The following is a 14,539-nucleotide window of genomic DNA, read 5'->3' on the forward strand; positions in this document are numbered from 1 at the left end:
TGCAAAAGCTTGTATGAGTCAGTGTCCCACATTTCATTGTTGGTGACAGTATAGGATTCAATGATCCGAATCGTAGTGAGGTACAGTCCACTAAATTGACTCATAAGTTTCTCTAAGATGTGTTTCCTTCCACAGTCATTAGATGTAATATCAAGGTATTCAGTTCCATTCTCACAGTGTGTTTTTACATGATAACCGTTGGCACAAATTGCTTTGAAACATTAACAAGGTTCGATTAGCTCTTGGTGCATATAGAGCGTCTGTGACTTGAAATGTTGCGCCATTAGGCAGCAAAAATTTGGCAGTTCCTCGCCATTTTATTAGTTGTGATAATCCAATCATCGTAGTCACAGAGGAATTATAGGCTATTAGTTCAATGAATAATTACCTATTTCTTAATATTGTGCGGGTAGTCCCACTATCATCTAAGCACTCAAGTTCTCCTCCATTTATTCCTATAAATAAATGGGAGGTATTTAGAAAATATAACTCATATTCTTTAGAGTATTTCTATTTGCGTAGAATGATATTCTTTTCATTCTAATAATTTTTCTCTAGATGTATTGCTTTACATCTTTATAGTGCTATGTCGAACCATGTAAATATGTGTATAGTAAATAAATTTGAATAAATTCAGTGCTTCAGAATAAAATTCAAAATTTATTAATAAGCCAACGATAATCAAATCAAGGTCTTGTTCAGAAATCTTATTCATCAATCCATGATTGAAAATAAACTTTAAGACCAAACAATAGTCTAATTAAAAATGAGGCATTATGCCTTCACAACTGTCTTTGGAAAATAAAATGAATAAAGCAGATCAGTCAAGATTGAGAGCATCCATTGACTTAGCAAGTTCCTCTTTGCCATTGGAGTCTGCAACTGTAAGGTTGACGTCTAGGTCATGACCTCCTTCTGCCATATAGTGAGCCACTTGTTCTTTAGACTCTCTATACCTCTTGTAATTGGCTGCTACTCTGTTGTTTGCTTGGCAGTTCTTGTACCAATGCCCAATGAATCCACACCTATAGCATGGTTCATTGTCAACTCTTTCCTTTGGCATCTTGTTTCCATGATCCCCATGTCCTTTTCCACATGGTGCATTGTTGCCACGTGGGTAGGGATCAGCACGTCTATACCCCCTTGCATTGGAGTTATTTCCACCTTTCATTTTTCCATAATTAGCCTCGGGAATTTTCTTTGTCCCAGTGGGCCTAGCATTGTTATTCAAGAGAATCTTATTTTGTCTCTCAGCCACTTGCAGTAGGCTTATCAACTTATTGAAGGTTGTGATTCTTTTGTTGTCATAATCCAACTGATACTGGTTCGCTAGTATAAAAGCTGAATTAGGAAAGGTGGTAAGAGTCTTGTAGATCATATCATCTTCTGTGATTTCCCTTCCACATAAATTGAGACGTGCCTTTAAGCGCAACATGTCCTTGTTGAAGTCATTGACCTTTTTATAGTCAAGCAAGCGGATTCCATTCCACTGAACAGCCAGTCATGGAGCAAAGTATCGTGAATGTTCCCAAAACGACCTTTAAGGGCATCCCACAGTGCTTTGGGTGTCTTCAACTGAAGGTACTCCCAGCGTAGGCTAGGATCAATATGTCGCCTCAGAAAAATTAAGGCATCTGCTTTCACCTTATTAGATAGTTCATCATCTTTGGGATCAGTAATGGTGGCAGTGTAGTCTTTTGCCACAAAGGCAGTTTCCATATCGGAAACCCAACAATGGTACTCAAGTCTTTTTGAGTCCAAGATGTCAAACTCAGGTCGAGTTGGATCAGCCATCTACATAAAACAAGAGAGAAGATATAAATTACGCAGTCATAAAGACATCCACGTAAATTATTTTCCAAACGTATGAATTAGATTTCAAGACCAAGATTCATAATGGTCACACATTTTTTTTTTCGATGCTATGTGAAAATACTTTATCACAGTAAGTGTGTGTATAATGCGCATGAATTTTCATTATCATGGCCAAACGGTATTGATATGTTGCATTAGAAATAATCATAGCACATTTAAATATACTACATGGCATGCTCCAATTTCACAAATATACAACAAATTATATACTACACATAATAATAGCAATAATATAGCATGCGTAAAATAAAATGTAAACAATAGTAAAATACAAAGCATGCGTAGACATAATTTATATAAGCGTAAATAAAATAAAAACATGCTCAAAATTTCATAAATAATATATAACAATATATATAGATATATATGGCATGCTCAAAAATAAAATATATAATCATGGCTTAAAGATAATTATATAAAACATAAATGACAAAGCATGCGTAAAATAATTAATATAATCTAACTAAGCATGCTCGAAAAATTTATAATAAAAGCATAAACAATAAAATATATAGCATGCTCAAGAAAATAAATAATGAAAATCTACCATAGTATGGAATTAAATAAATTAAAGAAAACATACTTGGTTTCGAAAAAATAAAACAATCCTAGCGCACGCGCGTGTTGATGCAGGCGTGCTTAGCGATGTTTTTGTGCTTATGGCACTAGGCTGCTTCGTCTCCCTTTTCAGCAGTGGGCTTTGATCTCTTTTTTTTTATTAATTTTTTTTTCGGGGCCTGGTCTTTTCTTTGGGCCTTCTCTTTTTTCTTTTATTTTTTTTCTGTTTTTTTTTTCGTTTCTAGGCCTGCAGGGCCTGCTTTTTTTTTTTTTTTTTTTTTTTTTTTTTTTTTGAGATTGGAATTCTTTTTCCTCTAGGCCGGACCTTTTCTTTGGGCCGGCTTACTTGTGTTTTTTTTTTCCTCGCTTCTTCCTCCTTCTACTTTCTTCTTTCTGATTTTTCTCTGTTTTTTTTTTCGCTTCTTCCTTCTACTCTTCTTTTTTTTTTTTTTTTTTCGCTTCTTCCTCCGGCTTACCAGTTGCTGCTCACGGTGGACTGACGCGGAGGCTGCTGCGCAGGGGTCAATAGCAGGGGCTGATGCGCGGGGGGTGCTGGGCTGAATGATCGATCTGTCAGATGGGCAGTGCGAGGCTGGAGGTTGAATGATCGATCTGTGCAGCAGGCAATCCGATTGGGTAGCGCGGGTGGAGCAGCGTGTGGGTGCTGCGCTGGTGGAGGCGGGGTGCTGGCCGCGTAGGTGCGGAAGGGAGGGCCGAGGGTGAGGTGGGCTGTGCGCGTGGGGCTTGGTAGCAAAGTGGCTGCTGGGCAACAGGCCGGTGACTGCAATCTGGAGGCAGTGACTGCAAGGCGGAGGCAGCGATGACAGGTGAGCGTCTGTGCTATTGGTGGGAGTCCTTCGACGACAGGTGAGCGTCTGTATGGGCTGCTGGGCTGTTGCAGACGAAGGACGATGCCGGTTTGAATTGGGTCTGGCCGGCTGTGAGCTTCGCGGCGGGGAGGAGAAATGGGGATTTTGGAGGATGGGGGCCGATGGTGTTGACGCCGGGGCTGCTGGGTTGTGTAGGTAGTGGCGATGCAGAGAGCAATTTCTCTTGGTTGGGAGGTCGATCTGCTTTTGCAAAGTTTTTTTTTTTTTTTTTGAAAGCGGCAGAAAAGAAGAAAAAGTTTTTCTTCTTTAGGGTTTTGGGTTTTTTTTTTTCGACGGAAATAAACTAGAAAACTAGACTTTTTTCTTGGCTATTGGCTCTGAGCGTGCTGATAACGTGTAAAAGTAAAATGGGAATTGGAATTAGTTTACTCATTTCATTTCATAACTCCTTTATATAGGGAGAGAATTACAATGGAAAGAACAATTACAATGATGACATTAACTACAGATTGGTTCGTAATCCATGCTGATTGATGTTAATCGGTAACTGCTTGATTCCCTCTCCGTCAATCACTTTGACGAAGGCACACAATATGTTTTTCCTTTAACACTTTCTAGCATTTTTTTTAAGAGTTGAATCAATTTTCCTCTACCAACTGTAATTGTAAGGATGTGAGGTGATGGGTGAAGAGGTCATTTATAACTAGGACTGTCACTTGGTCGGTTCGAATCGGTTATAGGTATTACCAACTTCAAAACCAAAATTTTCAGTTTTTTATTATAAGGGAAATTATGGAAAATGTCATATTAGAGTGTGAGATGATAAAAAGGTCACTTAGTTTCCTACTTGATAAAAAAGTCCATAATGAATTGTTAGTAATATTAATTTAATCCTTATGAACAATAAGGTGATGTTAAAAAATGTCAGTTTTTAATTTTTTTTATTCCAATTATGCCCTTAAAGCCTAATACATGTTTATAACCTTAATACACTAAACCACAACCTCTCTACCTCCGATGTCCTCCAAAACCTACGCCTCGATCTCGTCCTCCAAGTCCAAATCAAACAGTTGTCGATCACCGCCGCGCTCTCTAAGTTCTTCTCCGACGTTCTCCCTCTTAACCTCGCCGTCGACCTTGCGGACTTATTCTATGCCCCGAAACGGTGCGATTTCAGTTCCAGAAGCAGTGCAGTTCGGGTTTCGGAGGTAATTCACTGCATCAGAGTAGAGAACTAGCTTATCGGATTAGAAATTTGGCAATTGTTCATAGCTTCGTGAATTTTGGAATTTAGTTTTGGATGAAACGACTGTTTATGCTTCTTTTTCTTCTTCTGTTTCTTAAAGGATTTGATAATTCAGTATGAGCTACAGGTAATTCAGTATGAAGCTTCTGCACTTTCGTTTTTGCACTTGTTTTCTCAGTAATTCAATTTGTGTATACAATGGATTTGATCCATGTAGATCGAATTTTAGGTAGAAGATTACTTATTTGAAGCGTTTAAGTATACTATGGAGTAGTTCATTTTTGTTTTCTTTCAGCATCAAGTTCTTTGATTATGGCTTCGTGGCCATTCATAGTCCATGTTTTTTTAATTTGTGCATGGGTTGTTTCTCAGTTGCATTTGACATAATAATTGAGAATGATTAATATTCTAAAAACTAGATGCTGGTTCAATTCTGGTGTGTGTGGATCTACTGTGTGGTTGAGTTTTTTTGAATTGTAGTTATGGTGTTGCTGCATATGGTAATTTGTTTAAGCATGTTCGGTATTATTACTCCAATTGTGATCGATTAGATTTGGACCTGTTTGTTATTAATTACTATAGGCACTGTCCCAATAAAACCTGAAGTTCTAGATCACACACCGGTTTTTTTTTTTACATCCACTATTTGCTTCATAGGCCTTCTCAAACATAAATTTCTCTAGAAAACGATGCTATAGAGCTCTAAGAAAATCTGTTCCCTGTGGAAAAGAGGCTCCTAGCAATTAGAAAGTAACTATTAGCTTTCTTGTGTCGAGAATGCAAAAACAAAATGGGACCAAAATTTTTCACTTCACTAGGCTCACCATCGGCCGCATTATAAAGTAGAATCCTTCCCTATGTCAAGTGAAGTTAGTTTTAAAGATCACCTTTGGCTTTGGATTGCTTGAAGCAATGCAACATTTATGACATATGCTTGGTTGAGTTTTAAGTTTCTTAGGTATTGGATTGTTGCAGCTATGACGTTTTTTAATATTTTTTTTATGAGAATTTCTTCACAATCCTGGATATCTTTGACTTCTTTTGTTGATTAACTTGCTTTTGGGTCTTGTTCTGTGTCCTCGGCATTCTATTATAAAGTGCTTTCAACATGATTAACTCCTGAATATCACTTTCATGCAATTAAAATGAGGACCAGTTTGATGCAATATGCAGCATGTGATGCCATGATTTTTGGTGCAAAACATCCTTCTTTGCAGGATGGGACCAAGGAATTGTGGGAATGTGCATTAGCGAGAAGCGCAAGTTGAAAATTACTGCACATATGGGCGAGAAGCCCAAGTTGAATCCCAGGCAATAAGATTACTTCCATTTATGAGATTCTTATGTATAGACCTCCTGTTTGGGCAATGAGTATATGTGTAAAGGAAATAAAATGGTTGGAGAACATTTGACAATAATTGATCAAAATAGTTAAGATGCAAAACCATATTTAGTTAAGATGAAAATTATTGATGGGAGCTGTAGTGGAATGATTCTAGCTTGAGCTTCCTTTTTTGGTTTTTCATATTTAGTTTTCCCAACTTAGACAAAGTTGTTTGAACATTACAGGTGGTGCCACACTGATATTCGACATCGAGCTCGTTGAAATTTGGGGGAGAGATTCAAAGAACGACGGGGAGCTGTAGTGGAATAATTTCTGGCTTGAGCTTCCTTTTTTTTTTTTTTTTTTTTTTTTTCACATTTAGTTTTCCTAAAGAAATTACTTGTGGTAACCAGTGGCTTGGCGAGGCAAAACGTTATTTTGCTTTATAGTCATTATCAGATTACACTACTTTTTTAATCTAAGATTGAAGTTTATGTTACTATTCTGTCACTTGTGGCTCCCCTATTTCCATTTGTGCAGTTTTTCACTCACTTAGTTTGTTCAAGGAGAATGGCCTTGAATGGTCTCCAAGTAACTGATCATGTAACTGACCATATCACTTACAATGTATGTAACTGATCAAGTAATTGAACATGTAACTGATCATGTCACTGACGTTGTCATTGACAAGGTCAGTGACTTTGCTTGTGACTTGAGGTTAACAGTGACTTGGACAACGATTGACATTGACATGGCCAGTAACTTGGCCAATGACATAGCCAATGACTTGAGGTTAACAATAACTTGGGTAGTCACCTCACAAACTAGAGATCGACTTGGTCTGGCCAGTGACTTGGCCAGAGATTGATAGTGACTTAGCCAATGACTTGGCCAGTAATTGATACAGAGACATGGACAGTAACATAACCATTTTTATGGAAATAATGAATGCGTGTGATGCTGTTTAGGTTGTATGCTTTACTAAAATGGAAATGTTGCTAGTTCAAATACATACTTTATGATGGGGTGAACATGTAACTGACCATGTAACTTACAATGTATGTAACTGAACATGTAACATGATCATGTAACTGACCATGTAATTGACCATGTAACTGACCATATAACTTACAATGTATGTAACTAAACATGTAACATGATCATGTAACTAACCATGTCACTTACAATGTATAGAACTGACCATGTAACTTATAATGTATGTAACTGATCATGTCACTTACAATGTCTGTAACTGACCAAGTAATTGAACATGTAATTGGCCATGTCACTGTAAGTGACATGGCCAGTGACTTGAGGTTAATAGTGACATGATCATAACTGTGACATGGCTAGTAACTTGGCCAGTAACATAGCCAGTTACTTGAGGTAAACAATGACTTGGTCAATGACCTCAGTCACTAGGGACCTGGGCTGGCCAATGACTTGGTTAGTGACATGTGTATAACAGTGACATGGTCAGTGATATGCAATGTGACCTGGTCAGTGAGTTGACTATGACAGTGACTTGGCAAGTGACATATGATTTGGTTAGTGACATGGTCAGTAACTTGGCTACTAACTTGAAATATAGATACCAACAGGGGTTAACAATGATATAGTAAGTGACTTGGCCAGTGACTTGTCTATTGACTTATGATCAACATTGGACATGGTCAGTGACATTGACTTGATGAATTCAGAAAATGCCTAAAACCTGAATGTGCGTAAAAGATATATTAAAGTAAAGTTTCATTAAGGAAAACTAAACATAAGTGACAAAAAATAGATACAAAAAGCTAATTGATTTAGTAATTTGAAGTTTACAATTGGCCAGTGACTTGCATCCTAAGAAGTGACCTGGCCAGTGACATGTGTAATAGTTTACATTGCAAAATATCTTGCAAAAATCCAATTGTGTTTATGTTTCGCAAATGTCTTGATTATATGAGCTCTATATTGCAAAATATCTTTCTTGCTAAGTTTCTTCAAAATCCGCTCATCCTTCGAAAGTTTCCATGTAGTATGTCACTAAAATTCCACAATCCAATCTGTTGGTCATAGAAAAATTCAAGTCAATGAATTTGAACAATATAACAATAAAGTGACATTTTAATATGTTGTATACTTATGAGGTTTCTTCTTGTGAAAATGAGAAGATTATCAGTGACTTTAATAGTTACATGGTCAGTGATGTGTTCATGATTGTGACATGACCAGTGACTTGGTCAGTGACTTGAGATTAACAGTACCTGACCAATGACTTGAAAATTCCAAAATATGACCAGGCCAGTGACATGGTCAATGACATAGATATAACAGTGCCATGGCAAGTGACATGTGATTGCCAGTGACTTGGCTACTGACTTGTGATCAACATTGGACACAATTAGCATGTATCCCACAAAACAAGAGCATGTCACAAGTAAAATGAAAACTTTAAAACGCTAATAAAAAAATCATAAACTAAATTCATTTCCAAGCATAGCAAGACAAACTATGAGCCTCTTTATCCATGTATTCATATATTTACAGGCCTCTTCAAACGAGGACCGCACAGCCAATTATATTAGAAGTGGGGTAAAGCCTCTGATAGTAAGATAAATGCCAAAATACGAGTACACATGTGGATGGGTAATCAAGACAGAGAATGATATTAGTGAGAATGCATAAAATCTTTTGAAAAGAAAAGGTACATAGAAACAAAACTAAGAATAAAGAATAGCCTAAATGTTGATAATCTACTTTCAACGAAATTGGGCGTGCAAAGAACTGCCACTAAATCCAATGTTTCATTAATCCTATAACCATTGAACAAGCACCAATAAGATAATGGGTGCTAGTAAGACAACTACCCAAATCTCTGTTCTTTTTTGTTCAAGTTTTGCATCATTATCGTTGGCCTCAAAATCAATTTTAACAAATCAATAGCATCTAAGGATTCTCTACACTAAAATACAATCTAAAGCTTCATCATTATACATATTACTCACTAACAATAAAACCTATGTATAATGCAAAAGCCAACAAGATAGCAAATTCTAATTATACCTAGTGTTATTGAATATAGCAATGAGAAGCAGGTTCCTTGTCTAACATTCACATCAAACACTATAGTATTCAGACTCCAAATTCACAATACTATTGCCAATTTCCTCATCTCAGTCATACAAAACTAAACGCCTAGCAATCAATCATGATAATCTAGGGTTTCTTTCAACCAAAATTCAATTGAATTAGCAATCATTCAACTAATTCAAGGTCTTTCGAAGATATGAAGGATGCTCTGTACTTTACATAAATTCAAATCATTAGAAATGAGCATACTTCTTACAATCATCAACTCAAGGAATTAAATTAATAACAATGATGCATAATCAACTGCAACCTAGCATTCAATGCATATGTAACTTCAACAATAATGAATATGCAGCACAGGAATTTCATTGCAATAGTATTCTTCAGTAAACCAAATAAACTTCACTTAACTGAGGATAACGCTGAAATAGACTATATCCACTTCACTTAACTCAAGATTACATATCCAATTAACCCAAAAAGATTATCAAAAGGTCTCCGATACAAGAAATCACAACCTGATTGAGGCTGCACGATGGCTTTACGTTCAGAATGAAGATGAAGAAGGAAAGAACATTATCGACAGAAATTAACGGAGGCGATGAGGAGGGCCGGAGTCGTGAGATTCAGACCAGGCGACGTCGTGGACGTCGTTGGCTGTGTCGAAGGAGCCATGACGGTGAAGTCAGTTGAGAGATGGGGGGGGGGGGGGGATATTAATTATAGTCTGAAATAGATCGGGGAAGAGAGAGAAGATGAGACGATGGCATGAGTTGTAATTTTTGTTATTTTTAATGGCAAATTGTAAAGAGGTGACCCTAATTATTATGAGGACATTTGTGTGGGCTGGATTATAATAAGACATTTCAAAATGACCTCTTTTATCATTGGCCCTAAATTAGAATGAATAAAACTAGGTTTTTGAATTAAACTTTGTATTCATCTACTAATTATAGCTTTCTTTTGTATATATGACATCAAGTTTTGGCAATTTTCAATAAAATTAGGTTATTTAACCATTTTTGACTATGTTACTTAAAATACATGTACTATTAATGTAGTTTATGTAGTAATATTCATACTATTATGAAAGTTTTTATATTATATATATATATATATATATATATACATGTATATGTATTGAAAACTGTAATATATAAATCTAATATTTAGATAATCGGTAGATTCGGTATTTACCAAAACCAAACCAACTTTTTTGGTAATTTTCGATTTCGGTTTTATTGGTCTCGGTTACCAAAAAGTCAGTTTACCAAATCTAAAACATCGGTTGGTATTCGGTCGGTTTGGTAATTATCAAACCAAATGGCAGCCCTATTTACAACACAATGGCCTGTGGATTTAATTCACTAACCTCCAGCCGCAAAGATCTCCAAGCATTCATTCCCACTTCTCCTGCAGGTGAGCCAACAATGCCTCCGCCCATTCTTCTTTGCTCCCTCCCATGCTTAGACCGTAAGGCACCGAGAAACTATTCAACCATTACCAAAAGCAAATGCTAGTCAGGACGCTTATGATAATCTTCCAACATATATCATCATAGTTTCTAGCATGGTACAAGTGGTTGTCCAAAAATTTAGTAATCAATAACTTCTGTACAATATGTTCTATTTTACCACGATTTTTTGGTACAAGGTTTCTCTGAGTTCAATTATTTGGACTAATTGTCCGCATTGAAGTAATGCTTTCCGAGTTTGTATTCTAAATGTTCTTTTTGGTGGCAGTACATCAAATCTCTCTGTGAAAAATGAAAACTAACATCTTAATGATACCATCTGAATTATGCATGGGTAGAAGCCAACTATGTACAATCAAGGCATAAAAAACCTGGCAGACAATGAGCGGAAACCTATCTTTGAAATTTTGGTGGAAACTTTTGCCCCTATACCAGACACTATTCAACATGTGATTTATTTAACAAGACTGCACCAGACAATCTGTGCCAGACAGTGATATAGAAGGCATCCCTTCCTACTTTCCTAGCCATTTCACTGGGCCATATATTGACTAATGTAATTTTTCTGACCAAGTAATAAAACTCAGTGAATAAATGAAGACTAAAGACTGGTTAAACTAGAATGAAAAATAGGAGCTGAGGTGATTAGTAACTAACAGATAAAAATGTAAATTAAAGATGCAGGAGCTGATCGCTCAGTGCAAGACTACAAGAACTCAAAAGTCAAGTTAAGAATTCACCCATAAGACTCCTTATAGCACTTGGTGAAACTTGTATAGCCACGCAGGTTCGGTTCAAGGATTTCAATAATTCCAGGTTAAGGTCCGGTGATGGTAAAGCGTTAAAGTTGATTTAGGTGCGTAGAGGAGGATTAATAGGTCTGGAACTGAAGAAGAATAGATAGATATTGTAGATATAAGAATTCTCGAATCACACCAGAAATAGATGTTGGAATAACTCCAAGATTTATCTCAGATCACTCGGGAGATAAAGACGCTATTTTATAGAGCTACAGAAGGACCAGACAAGCATTAATGACTCTTTAGGACTCCTAAAGGCTAAAGGACTAGTCACTACTGATTGACAGCTAGTGCCTTGGGAAAACTAAAACACAACATAAATAACTCTAGAGAACACAAGAACATTTCAGCGATAAAAGGCTCCAACAAAATAGGGGTCATCATGGGCCGGGCTAGGGCCGGCCCTACTCTAAATTTTAGGGCTTAGGGTAGGGTCGGGCCGGGCCTAGTCAAAGTCAACAAAATTTAGGGCCGGGTAGGGTCGGGCCAGGGCTTAAATATGCTAACCCTTACCCGCCCGAAAAGCCCGATCCGTTAGGGCCGAAAGGGCAGGGTCGGGCCGGCCCTCAAAAAGGGCCAAATAGGGCCGAAATGGGCCAAAAAAAGGGCCTTATTTTGTTTAACAAAAAAAAACATTATTTTTTTCTTCTCAAAATATGGCTTAATGGTATATATTGGTATTAAAAGACTCATTGTTTTTTATTGAACATATTTAATACACACACACACACTTGTAACTTATAACATTTATTAATATTAGTTAAGGTGGTTATATTCAATTAACTATCTATATAAATCTCTCAATATTAATTGTTGTGTAACAAAGAAAATAGAAATTAAAGAAAACAAAACTTATGAAATCAATTACAAAGAAATAAATAAATTGCATACTATAGAAAAAAGAGAAACATAAGTAAAAAATAGAAAAAATAAAAAAAACGAGTTATACTACATTAATAGGCATATAAGGATTATATGTGATCCAAAAATTCTGAAATGGAAATCGACCAATCTGAAAATTCTCATATGTTTATACAACATTGATAGGTATTGTGTAAAAAAATTAGGCCAATCTACCATGAATAAGGAGCCCAATGTAGCGGTCAACGCTTTGCACAAGCAAACTTCCCTAAGGGGAGCGGCACCATGCGCGGACAAACGTTGCGGAATTTTGACATCCATAAGTAGACCCCCTAGCCATGAGAGTGTGGGAGCTGAAAGATCGAAAAAAGTGAATTGCCAAGGACCGGTTAAGAGCATATTTGTTTTATGTTCTATTTAGGGTATTGAGTTGACCGGGTAGATCGAGGTCCAAACGAATGCGGAAATTGTTGAAATTTCTACCACTAACATATATTCATATGCAAACAACATCCAACGGTTCATTTTAAAAAATTCCATTTCGTCCCCTATTTTGCTCATGGAGGGTAACAAGCCTAATAAACTAGTTATACTACATTACAAGACATAAGGATTATGTGCGATCCAAAAATTTTGAAATGAAAATCGATCAATCGGAAAATTCTTATATGTTTATACAATAGTGATAGGTATTGTGTAAAGAAATTAGGCTGATCTGCCGTGAATAAGGCACCTAACGGAGCGGTCAACGCTTTGCACAAGCAAACTTCCCTAAGGGGAGCGGCACCATGCGCGGACAAACGTTGCGGAATTTTGACATCCATAAGTAGACCCCCTATCCATGAGAGTGTGGGAGCTGAAAGATCGAAAAAAGTGAATTGCCAAGGACCGGTTAAGAGCATATTTATTTTATGTTCTATTTAGGGTATTGAGTTGACCGGGTAGATCGAGGTCCAACCGAATGCGGAAATTGTTGAAATTTCTACCACTAACATATATTCATATGCAAACAACATCCAGCGGTTCATTTTAAAAAATTCTATTCCGTCCCCTATTTTGCTCATGGAGGGTAACAAGCCTAATAAACTAGTTATACTACATTACAAGACATATAAGGATTATGTGCGATCCAAAAATTTTGAAATGAAAATCGATCAATCGGAAAATTCTTATATGTTTATACAATAGTGATAGGTATTGTGTAAAGAAATTAGGCTGATCTGCCGTGAATAAGGCACCTAACGGAGCGGTCAACGCTTTGCACAAGCAAACTTCCCTAAGGGAAGCGGCACCATGCGAGGACAAACGTTGCGGAATTTTGACATCCATAAGTAGACCCCCTATCCATGAGAGTGTGGGAACTGAAAGATCGAAAAAAGTGAATTTCCAAGGACCGGTTAAGAGCATATTTATTTTATGTTCTATTTAGGGTATTGAGTTGACCGGGTAGATCGAGGTCCAACCGAATGCGGAAATTGTTGAAATTTCTACCACTAACATATATTCATATGCAAACAACATCCAGCGGTTCATTTTAAAAAATTCTATTTCGTCCCCTATTTTGCTCATGGAGGGTAACAAGCCTAATAAACTAGTTATACTACAAGACATATAAGGATTATGTGCGATCCAAAAATTTTAAAATGAAAATCGATCAATCGGAAAATTCTTATATGTTTATACAATAGTGATAGGTATTGTGTAAAGAAATTAGGCTGATCCGCCGTGAATAAGGCACCTAACGGAGCGGTCAACGCTTTGCACAAGCAAACTTCCCTAAGGGGAGCGGCATCATGCGCGGACAAACGTTGCGGAATTTTGACATCCATAAGTAGACCCCCTACCCATGAGAGTGTGGGAGCTGAAAATCGAAAAAAGTGAATTGCCAAGGACCGGTTAAGAGAATATTTGTTTTATGTTCTATTTAGGGTATTGAGTTGACCGGGTAGATCGAGGTCCAAACGAAGGCGGAAATTGTTGAAATTTCTACCACTAACATATATTCATATGCAAATAACATCCAGCGGTGCATTTTAAAAAATTCCATTTCGTCCCCCATTTTGCTCATTAAGAAGTTAGCGTTACATTGGTAAAATGGTTTCAACTCAACCAATTGATTATTTTTAGTTATGTTGATTACTTGATTTATTTCAAAATTGGTATTACATGAATATATTGTCCAATTTGAAATAATAGCTTTGTAATTATTACAGTTAATTAGTTAACAATAATTATTGGTAAATATTAAAATACTCATAAGATTATATTAAAATGGCGGCGTTTTTGCCTAATTAACGGTTAATTCTTTAAAAAAATTATTTTTTCTTCTCAAAATGTGGCTCAATTTAAAAGACTCATTTCCTAATATGACAAATTGAAATAATTTTCTACACTTCCATAGTTTTATACATATAACACATGTAATAGAAAATAACAAAAATAAAATATAAATTTTAGGGCCGGGTTAGGGCCGGGCTTTTAGGGCCGGGCCGGGCT

General features: G+C 36.6%; 1 long non-coding RNA gene across 1 annotated transcript; it reads right to left on the reverse strand.

Moving 5' to 3' along the window:
• Positions 1-7,618: 7,618 nt before the first annotated feature.
• Positions 7,619-9,608, reverse strand: LOC121052914. The gene is made up of 2 exons (XR_005810239.1): positions 9,427-9,608; positions 7,619-7,881 (listed from the first exon to the last, which is right to left on the reverse strand). It is a non-coding gene; the product is annotated as an uncharacterized LOC121052914 (long non-coding RNA).
• Between the last annotated feature and the right edge of the window lie 4,931 nt (positions 9,609-14,539).

The sequence above is a fragment of the Rosa chinensis genome, chromosome 4 (assembly GCF_002994745.2).
Source record: "Rosa chinensis cultivar Old Blush chromosome 4, RchiOBHm-V2, whole genome shotgun sequence".
NCBI classification, from domain to species: domain Eukaryota; kingdom Viridiplantae; phylum Streptophyta; class Magnoliopsida; order Rosales; family Rosaceae; genus Rosa; species Rosa chinensis.